The sequence below is a fragment of the Nematolebias whitei genome, chromosome 7 (assembly GCF_014905685.2).
Source record: "Nematolebias whitei isolate Nwh7 chromosome 7, NemWhi1, whole genome shotgun sequence".
Classification (NCBI taxonomy): domain Eukaryota; kingdom Metazoa; phylum Chordata; class Actinopteri; order Cyprinodontiformes; family Rivulidae; genus Nematolebias; species Nematolebias whitei.
Window position 1 is genome coordinate 26300216 of NC_056504.1, and position 5306 is coordinate 26305521.

Consider the following 5306-nt stretch of genomic DNA (forward strand, 5'->3'; position numbering starts at 1 on the left):
GGATATCCTAACTGGGCCTTCCTGAAAGCAGAGAAGAAACCCAAACAGGACTCCAGTCAGCCATCAGGTGAAAAGGAGGAACCCAGACCCAGACCAGTGGTCATTCCGTATGTTGAGGGAGTATCAGAGAAACTGAGACGTTTATTTTCTAAACATAACATCCCAGTGGCTTTTAAACCCCAAAATACATTACGGCAAAGACTGGTTCATCCCAAAGATCCAGTCCCCCGGCACAAACAGAGTAATATTGTGTATGCTGTTCAGTGTCAGGAGGGCTGTGATCAGTCTTACATCGGGGAAACTAAACAGCCACTGGCCAAAAGGATGGCCCAGCACAGAAGATCAACATCATCAGGCCAGGATTCTGTGGTCTACACTCATCTCCAGGCCAGTGGTCTCTCTTTCAAGGATGAAGATGTTCACATCCTGGACAGAGAGGAACGATGGTTTGAGAGAGGAGTAAAGGAGGCCATCTTTGTGAAAAGAAATCGTCCATCGTTAAACAGGGGTGGAAGTCTCCGGGTTCAACTGTCCCCTTCTTACAATGCTATGATTGCTAGTATCACTCAGCCCTATGTGAATAGTAAACAGCCATCAGTGTGCTAATGATTCATTGTTAGGCTGATGGTCCTTCTTGAGCATGTGATCAGCTGGTTTTGGTTGTCAGCAGCAAACTGGTTGATCCACTCTGAGAAGGTGCTATTTAAGAGACTGAGCTGAAAACAGCACCTCAGACTGAGGAAGTCTCTTGGATGAGAGACGAAACGTTTCTAGATTTTTTTTTGCTTTGTTTTGTTTTTTGTTTTTTTGAATGTCCAGAGGACCAGATTGAACTATTTTGGATTTTTCTACCTGGATTATTGAGCATGCATCAGGATATCTCCTCAAGAGACTATTTAATTGTATTCTGAATTAATCAATTGAAAGAACACTCTTCTTTTTTTACATTATCATTACTATTTTAGAATATCTTGATAATCAAAAGTGTGTTTAGTTCATACCATTTCTAAATGTTGAAGTGAACCACTCATTTAAATCAACTGTGAAACAGTATTAATGATTTTTAAACCTCATTAGACTTAGAAATCAAGTTTAATGTCTATTTACAAAGTAATTGTGCATTTTGATCTTCTGTCTGAATGAGTGGATTTGATGTCGGTCAGAAGTCAGGGATGTCGGTCAGAAGTCAGAAAGCAAGTTATGAGAACAAAGTGCCTTGTTTTAAAACTCATCAGACAGTAAATAACTTCAACTGGCATCTGCATTTGTCTCACTTAGTTATAACATTTCTCCCTCTGTACTAACCGTTCGTAAACATTCTTGCTGTCTTTTGACTCCTAGTGACCCTCTTGACATCACTAGAACCACCCCCCTGCTGGTTGTTTCAACCAATCAGGAAGTACCAAGTGACCGGAAGTGAGTACTCTTTAAAAAGTCAACACTTCCTGGGACTATTCAGTCTTCTTTCAGTCTTCCTCTATGAAGTCTTCCCAGGAGTTTTCCACTTCTGATTGGAATTTCTGACTGGAGTCTTACTGAGAGTTCCTAAGGAACTTTCAGATTTAATCAATAGCTGATAGATTTGACTGTGAGACGAGGGTCCGTCCATCCCAGCGGAGTCACAGCGCCTCGCTGTGAACTCACCCGGGCGTAACGCCCTACAACTTTGAAGGAAGCTTGTTCTGTTGAACGGAGTAAATCGTCACGACTTCGGACGATGACCAGCCACCCTGACCGGAGACGCTGAAAGGTAGCGTGCAAAGGGACCTCTATACTGGAGCTGATCCATCCACTGCAAAGGTAAAGAGACGTCACGAGTTGTCACGCACTAAGTGGACCGGGGGTTTGAGCTGGTGTTGAAAGAAGAGTGCTAATTCTGGTCAACAAACATACATCTTCCTTCATCCATCTTCCTTTTAAATCTATTTCTTCTCTTTAACTTCTATTCGCCAGTAATCTAGATGCCTTCAGAGGTGAATCAGCCTCAATCAGTAATGTTCTGTTGTCTTGTTAGTAAAGCTTGCCAAGTTTATTGATTAGAAACAGATCAGCAAATCAATGTGTACATGTTTTGATGTTAAATTTTGATTCTGTTAAATAAATGACCGCATTTATTCTGATGGGTCAAAGATAAAATGGCGTCTCATGTCACTGATTAAACAATCCACTCACAGTTATCTCGATCACATGGCATAAATTTAACTCGAAAAAGAAAATAATCCGTTGTAATTAACAATTAATATTCTTTGTGCTTGAACTAGCTTTAAGAATAATTAATTAGTAGTGAAACTAACAGCAAAGCTGTCCTGACATCACTACATCAGCAAGGATTATTTAACAACAAAACAGACAGAAATAAGATACACTTTCCTGTTTTTTCTTCCTACATTCAATTCAGTTGCAACGAGCAAACATGAAAACAGCTTTTTCTCCAACAATTACTGTTAAATTGCCCTGTCACAAAATAAGGTCTTAAAAAAGACAGTTCCTGAACCATAATGCAATGCTCCAAGTTGTGACTCGACCCAGTTCTGAGTCAGATTTATTTCCTTGTTAGTTAAGCATTCATTTCCAGAACGTAATAAAAAACAAGGCTTTTAGCAGCCATTATTAATTTTCATGAAAATTACAAGCAAAACAAACTTACAAATATATTCTACATAATTAGAAGTAAAAAAAAAACAATAGTTTTCTTAAAACAAACATAGTAACTAAAGTCTGACTGCCTTTTATGTTGAATTAATTCAAAGGCAAACTTGGTATATTCATGGAAAATCAGCTCTTTGCGTGTAAACTGAAATAAAAACAGAACGAAATGATTCATAAATTGAACAAAACACACATCCAACTGTAAAATGTGCACATAATATATGTTTTAAACAAACTTTAGAAGAACTTAGATCACCATTTTTGTTTTAATTAGACTCCTAAATAAATAATTTTAACAAACAAAACATAGAACATTTCTTATGAAATAGCATTTATAAAAACGGAATAAATGAATGAATAAATTCTTAAAATTCTTAAATTCTTGAATAAAGTCTAAAAACAAGTAGCATATTAATAGTCAATATTTGAAACAACGTCATCACCCTCCGCAGACGTCAAAGGAGGAGCGATGTCCATGTCTGAGTTTATTTGTACCATTAGCTAACCGTATCATGAATCAATGAACAAATTTAAACTCTGAAAATAATCACTGGATGTACAACTACAACTGATCAAAGATTATTCAATATGGCTGCCACAGCAAAGCATTATGTAGCAGAAATGAAACAAGGTAGTCCCTTTTACAGATGTTGAGTTAAAGTTTGGTGTGGTAGTAGCAGAGACTTATCCCCAACCTTTCATCTGAGCACTAACTATTCATGTGCCATTTTAGTTCATGTCAAAAAAAGTTAAACAAAATAAAACTTATTGTGTAATTAGTTGTTAAACAAAGTACTTTCTAGGTTTACCAATGTTCCACATGGGTAAAGGGTTTAGGTTACTTGGTTTGAAATTCCCAGCACTTTGTATTTAATTATTATTATTAGCCCTTTATTTATATAGTTCCCAATGAGCCTCGGAGACTCGTTTACAAGAGAGACCTGTAAATGCATTTGTCAAAAAAAAGATGCACATCAAATCATCACAAAAATATCTGTTAAAATTAGCACCAATGGACAACAAATGGTATTAAAACTGGTGGTACATCCATATTTTGTTAGAAGACTGTTTTATCTGCAACTTCATTGAGTTTTTAGATCATTGATCTGAACAGGTCATCATAACAATGAACCTCTATCTTCTTGAGACATAAACAATCCCTCCCTCTGTGGCATGAATTAACTGATCTAATTAGTTGAACATGGCCTTTCACTTGTCATCGTTAACACTGTTAATTAGGAGAATCCGGCGCAGATCTTCAATGACCTTGTTATCTAACCCTGCTGTTGCTGAGCAGGTGTGTAACGACTCCCTGAGCAGTCTCACACCTTCCTCCCCCAGGATGGCAATCAGATGCTACAGGTTTACTGTTGTATTATCGCTGCAATAAGTATCAGTGTACAAAGCACCAGACCCTGAAATCAACTGTAATCCACATTAGTTCTAGATTATCTTACCCTCCATAAGCTCCAAATGTGAAGCTCCTCTTTCTCTGAGACATCCTGCTGAACTGCTGATGAGGTTTCCCCGACGTGAGCAGAACATCCGTGCAGTTCACAACACGGGGCTACAGAGGAACATGCACATGTGTTTGTTTCTCCCTGTGCCTCTAACTTTCTCTCCCCTCCTCCCTCTTCGTCTCAGCCCTCATCAAGTGTGCGTGTTTCTCCTGGTAGCCCTCCCTCCTTAACACTCTGCTCTCTGATTAACTAGCTTCTCTGTCCAAATAGGCAAAAGGTGTGTCCAGCTTTTATTCTGTGTTGTTGTCCTGGAGACGAATCTTAGGATTTCTTGACATCTCCCCGACTGTTTACTGTCTTGTTCTTGTCAGGAAGAAGTCACAAGCTTTTAAATTCCCGACCAGTACTCAGAAATAAAGCGCTATGTCGTATGTTGTTCTGCTTTATTGAGTACCTCTCCTGATGTGAATCACAAGTGCTCTTTGTCCATGAATTGTTCTTGTGGCGGGATAAAAAAAGAAAAAAGTAGGTGGACATTAAAACATCACAAAGCACTTGAAGTTCTAGGATGAAACATTTTTTTCCCATCATGGATTGTTTTATTTCTTTCTCATTTCAGAGCTCTTGATTTATTGTTATGCAGGAATGCTAGAAAATAACAACAACAAAAAAAGGTCATTGTATGTTTCAAGTATTTCCAAAGTTGGGATACATTTACTCCTTCAGTTAAAGTGGATAAGTGATTCTCACTTCTTCAGAGACATATTGAAATATTTACTGTATTAAAAACAGGTCTGATTTTGTGAAGGACATCACTGCATGGGACCAGGACTACGTCCACAAATCATTGTCTGGAAATAGCTGATTATGTCATTCACAAATGTAGTTTAAGGTTATTTAATGAAAGAAAAAAAAAAGCTGTGTATGAACACATTCAAGAAACATTGTCTTCTTCTCTGGGCCACAGCTAATTTAAAATGGACTGAGAAAAACAGAATATATCTTTTTTTTTTTTTTTTTTTTTTAACTAAGGCTGCCATATTCTCTATAGAAAAAAGGAATGGGACCATCTGGCCTATCAGTTCAAAGTTCAAAACCCTGCTTATCTAATTATATGGGGGTGCATTACTGCCTTTTGTACAGGTATTTTACATCTGGACACCATCTGGAAATGCATCATTAATGTATATATACATA

General features: G+C 37.7%; 1 long non-coding RNA gene across 1 annotated transcript in view; it reads right to left on the reverse strand.

The window, feature by feature from the left end:
• Positions 1 to 4178, reverse strand: part of LOC119411770 — a 69021-nt gene extending 64843 nt beyond the window's left edge. Inside the window, exon 1 of the long non-coding RNA XR_005186907.1 lies at positions 4107 to 4178. This is a non-coding gene — a long non-coding RNA (uncharacterized LOC119411770). The remainder of the gene's footprint in view (positions 1 to 4106) is intronic.
• Between the last annotated feature and the right edge of the window lie 1128 nt (positions 4179 to 5306).